Raw genomic sequence first — 6,000 nt, forward strand, 5'->3', positions numbered from 1 at the left:
AAATTGCATTCGATAGCGGTCAAAATGGATATTTTCGTTGAAATATGCTGTCTGAAATTTTTCGTGATTACAATATTTCCTTTTTACTTTGTACAAGAAAGTAAAAAGAGTTATAAATTTCGAACATAGCCTGAATAACTGAATTAACCAAAGAGACTTTTTAAGTGTAATGGAATCATACAGCTTTTGTTATACATGAGGTGTTTCAAATGCTCTTGATTAGTTAGTCGTAGAAGCATGTTTAAATAGAGCGAATAAAAATAAACTTTCTGATTATAACAGTTTTCATGCCATCTTCCAATAAAAATATTTAAAACTTAAATTTTTATACGGACCTTCTACGGAAAAGGTTACAATTTATTGAGATGCTCCGTATTCCAATGTGGAAAAACAGGTCTTTAATGTACAAAATTTTTGTTAGGAGGAAAATGAAAAACTTGTATGACATATTTTTTTTTTCCATTAGAGGAAAAGAATAGTCAATTAAACGTCACCATTGAATTTCATTAAATAAAAAATCTGATGTGTACACCACACGAGTTCCGTCTCACAAAAGTCTTTGTACACTTATAAGAAATCTTAACATAATAGTAAATATTTTCATTTTTCATTAAATTAATATTTAGTAGAATATCCTTTAGCATCCACAACAGCTTCTAAACGTCTTATCAGGTTCAATGTTCCGTCTTACCTTCTTCGGGAACATGCAAGGACCTGACTCGGAACAGAGAGCTTACTAAAGCTATGTTCAAAACTGTGGGAAGTAGACAGGATACACAAGAAGGGTATACAAAACCCTTTATTTTTCTCTATTTACAATAAATTCCGTACTTCGGAATACAAAGACTCACTACTTGTGGTCTAAACATAAGAATATAAAAATAGAACTATAACTTAACTTTGAAATAATAAACCTGGAAGATTGGCCTTATATTAACAGGAAGCCGTATGTAGTACAGAGAACTGCTAACACTACAATACGTTTAAAGTATCAAGAGGATTAAACCTCTGGTCTGGAAGGCAACCAGCAACTGAGTAAAACTTCTAAGGTAAGCGGCCTGCTTCGACTAACTGCTTCCTCTCTCTCGCTTGGCAAAAAGCCACAACTTAAATACTTTGCGTTCGCAGACAAACTTTGCATAAATACTTTAACGCTTATAATTCTGGCCGGAAGTAGAAAATAAGAAGTGATAGTAAAGATTTAAAATAAAATAAACGTTAGTAAAACTTAAGATCCTTACAGTCTGAGAGTAGATTTTACTAGTTTTTTTGTAATTTCTGTATCAATGCTCATCCGTTCTTCCATCATGACTGTTTTGAGTTCGCTTTTCGTTTTGATGTCGTGTTTTCGTGCTCTAACCCTTAATTCTTTCCAAATGTGTTCTATGGGGTTTAAATCTGGCGACTGAGGTGGTGTTTTAAAAGCCTGTGACAATTATAGAGACACCACAGGCTAACGTTGGGAGCCGTATGCTTTGGATCGTTATCATGATTAAAAATAAAGTTGTGTCCAATACCCAAATTTTGGGCTGATAATTTTAAATTGTCTCTTAAAATATTTAAATAAAGAGAATGATTCATTATGCCATCAATAAATACCAAATTACCTAGTTTTAATGCTGCCATGCACCCCCACACAAGAACACCTCCACCGCCATGCTTAACTGTTCCAACTAAGTTCTTAGAATGAAGTTCCTCATTTTTTCTTCTCCATGCAGTTATTCGACCATCGGAACCAAAAATGTTAAATTTACTTTCGTGAGCAAATAGGACATTATTCCAGTACGTTTTGGGTGTATTTATCATTGATTTTGCGAATGAAAGCCTAAGCTTTCTGCTTTTCTCACTAACAAAATTTTTTTACGGGCAGAGGGCCCATGTAATCCAGCTTCTCTGAGAAATCATCGAACAGTTTCAGGTGAAATTGAGGAAAAAATTTTGCATTAAATTCTGCAGAAACTTTTACAGCACTCAAACATGGGTTTTTCACAAATTTTCTAATAATAAATCTCTCATCACGTTTTGTTAACTTTCTCGGTCGACCTTTTCTTACCTTGTTTTCAATCCGAATTTCTTCTTTAAAGCGTTTTATCACATACTGCACTGTAGAATGGGATAAATTAATTAATTTAGCGATATTTCGAATTGATTTACCACCGCTATGGTGAAAAATAGTCAGTTTTCGAATGCTGTTTGTAATTTCTTAACCACTCGACCCATTTTTCAATAATAAATAGAATATTATAAAGTAAACAATAAAAAATTAAAGCAAACGATTTTTTAAATGCCACCACAATGCAAAAATTAAAAAAAGGCGGCACATGATAATTCTAATTTTGATTTTATCCAAAAATATTTCAGTATACGAAGACTTTTGTGAGATAAAATGTTTGTCATTTTTTGATTATTAATTTCCTAAAAAATGTTTCGCTATATTTTAAAAATATTTCGTGTAATTTTGTTACGAATAGATTATATATCTTATTATTAAAATCTCATTCAGAAAGTTTACTTTTAATTAATAGATAAAACCCTATATCAATGAAAATCATAAGTGTACGAACACTTTTGGGAAGCACTGTAAAACATTACTTTATTTGTTAAAAAAGCTAATCTGTTATAGTGTCGTAGAGAGCACGTGTGTTAGCGTTAAAGAATCATTAAAACTTGTCCTAAGTTTACCTCACATTAGGGGGAAAAGAAAATGGAAGAAAAGAAAAGAAAGCACTGTTATACTTTTTAGTGGGAAATTTATGTAGAATGGGTTGAATTAGATTATGATAAATAATCATATTTATTAATTCTTGCGAAACTAAATGGATTAAAACTACCTTAAATGGATTTAAATCATACATAGTTCAGTCAAAAAGTAACTCACATTCCACTGTAGTTTGGTAACAGCAAGCACTAGATAAATGCAGTTTTCCAGGCAGACGCATTTGTTCTTTATCATTTATAATTTATATTTCTTCTTGTAGCAAGAAAGCAACCCATGGATGCTGAGTGAGACCTTACAACACCAATGCACAGTCATCGAATTCCTTAAAAAATCAATATAACTCAGTGTGGAGTTTTATAGAATTCTCGCCATTTTTGAACGAACAACCAACTTTATTAGTCAAAATTTACAGAATAACTGAAAAAAAATTTTTTAAGCGCGAGCATCGTCTGCGGATAATCGTCTGCGGTAATTTACATTTCTTAGTGGAATTATGTTGGTAGCGTAGCAACGCAAATACGTTAGTCTTAAATTCCTTCCCTCACGGGGAACTTTTCGAAGAAACACTTTTTTTTTTTTTTTTTTTCTTAATACATTAATTTCTCTCTCTCTCTTTTTTTTTTTTTTTTTTCTTTTCTTTACAAGAGAAAAAGATGTTCAAGCAAATATGTAACAAATACAAATAGATACCTGACCAAATGAGTACAAGTGTTTTCAAAGAAGCTTTTTAAATAAACATATAAAATGTAATATTCTAATATTACAAAAATTTAAACAATGAAGTTTTAAACTTTCTAGAATGTATATTAGTTGTAAGATGTTTGGATACAACGACTTAAACTGTCAGCATTTTGATGGTGCTTCCCCCTTTCTCTACACAACTTCATAGTTAAAAGGTTGTAAGATCAAAGCCCATCGTAATAGTCTAGGATTAGTCCCAGTGTTTTTATCCAACCATACTAGAGGATTATGATCAATCTGAATGATGAACTTACGAGGTCCATCTAGGTAGAATTTTAACTTTTATACTGCAAAGACAATGGCGGCACACTCCCTTTCGATTGTACTGTACTTCTGTTCAGTAGGTGAAAACTTTTTGCTAAGAAATATTATTGGATGTTCTTCGCTTTTAGCATTTATCTGTGATAATACGACGCCAATACCAATATTCGAAGCGTCGCACTGAACGATAAGCGACTGAGAAAAGTTCGGACTGTAAAAGATTGGATTTTGTGTTAACCGTTTCTTGAGTTCATCAAAAGCGTTTTGTCCAATTTATGTCATCAGTCCAATTTATGGTTGATTTGCAACATTTTCCTTTTAACAAATCTGTCAGTGGTGCAGAAATCACAGAAAATTCAGAAATATAACCTTCGATTCATTAGTTCAAAAATATAGTCCACTACTGTATTTTCTTCCTCTTCTTTATCAGATAATTTTTCGTACAATAGACCAATTGGAGTTCTTAAGTTTCTGCCATGAACTAATTCTGCGGGTGAGAAACCGGTACTGTCGTGAATAGTCGTTCGAAGAGCAGATAAAGCCTGAGGTAAGATTCTATTCCAGTCCGAACCAGATTTTAGACATAGGACTCTTAAGAATTCTTTTTAAAGTGCTATGCATCCCCTCTATAGGACTGCTATGTGGGTGGTAAACAAAACTTCGTACAACTTTAATTCCGAATTTTTCTAGGAAATTCGATGTCAGCGCGTCGTGAAAGATGTAGCTTGGGCGGTTTGGACCTTCTTTGAAAATCACATTCGATTAAAAATTTGAAGGAAAACATCAACAATCGTGGTTGAACAAAGATTTGCGACAGGAACTGCATGCGTATATTTTGAAGACATGCCAGATTGCAGTTATAAGATACTTATTTCCTGAAGGTGTCACGGGCAGAGGCCCACAAACGTCAACATTTACTTTTGAAAATATTTCTGTTATAACAGGGACAATTTTCAAAGCTGCTTTCTTTTTATCTAGCGGCTTTCCAATTCTTTGACATTTGTCACAAATTTTAAAAAAATTCTCGACATCTTTGTAACAATTTTGCCAATAAAAAGTTTTGAATAATGCATCTTTGGTCTTCGTTGCACCAAGATGAGCTGCCTTTTCTTCACGGCAAATAGTCATCAATTGTTTCCGATATTTTTCAGGAACAACAATTAATAGTCTTTATGTTCCATCACGGTGGTGGTGGTAGATTTATGGCGCAAAGCTCTAAAAGCTAATATGCGCTAAACACAAGATTCGTTCTTCAACATACAAACTAAAGTACAAATTTTAGTTAAAGAAAATTGTCTAAAGATAACATCGCACTTATAAAATAGAAGCAAATAAAAAGATATTGAAATGGTGGGATGAAAATGCTGATTATGATTCAGATAATGAGATATGCAGTATAGATATAAAATCCTAAAACATCTGATTCCTTAAAATTCTAACATAAAATCTCAAGACAAAAATCAAATTAAATAATAGAAACCTGTTTCTTTCAGTTAGTGAAAAAAATTGATATTGACCTCTCTTCCGATTAAACAGTCGAGAGGCAGGTCTCAGCTATTAAAATACGTCTCACAAAGACTATTAAAATATGGAACTCAATAAAATGTGATGCACTGAGAGACAAACATCACAATTTGCACAAACAGGCTCGTTCTCAGCTTTCAGAAGGTAGTTATGTGTCACTCTTGTGTGACCAATTCTAAGGCGAGTTAAAAGAACTTCTTGCTTACGATTGCTAGTAGTATCCCAATGCTCTATTTTAGGCTTCACCCTTCTCAACTTATGAATTTGAATGTCCCAAAGTTGCTGCCATTTTTTTCTGATTTTTTCCTTGATGATACAACAGATATCTCTAAAAGGGATAAGGCGGCCGGAAATTTCAACAGCAGATTTCGCTGTGATGTCCGCCAGCTCAGTGCCTTTTATTCATGTATGTCCGGGGACTCAGCAGTACAGAATTTCACATCCACAACTTGTTAAGTTAATATTCAATTTGTGTACATCCACTATCACAGGATTCTCGGTGCTCGAAAAGGATTTTAAAGCTTTCAATGCACTGTAGGAGTATGTATATAGAATGAATTTTTCATGGTGCAGCGTTGAGATGTACAAAAGGACATAATATATGGCAGTCAGTTCTCTGCCCTCCACGTGGTCACCAATTATAAATGGCATCCCAACATGACAAGTTGACTTCGATCCATCCGTATATATGGAAACATAACTGCTGTAACTATGCCTGTGCTCAGCAAAAATTTGTCTGTTCATGATTTCATTTG

The sequence above is a fragment of the Stegodyphus dumicola genome, chromosome 4, assembly GCF_044657685.1.
Source record: "Stegodyphus dumicola isolate Sdum_Otavi_A_Nest chromosome 4, ASM4465768v1".
Classification (NCBI taxonomy): domain Eukaryota; kingdom Metazoa; phylum Arthropoda; class Arachnida; order Araneae; family Eresidae; genus Stegodyphus; species Stegodyphus dumicola.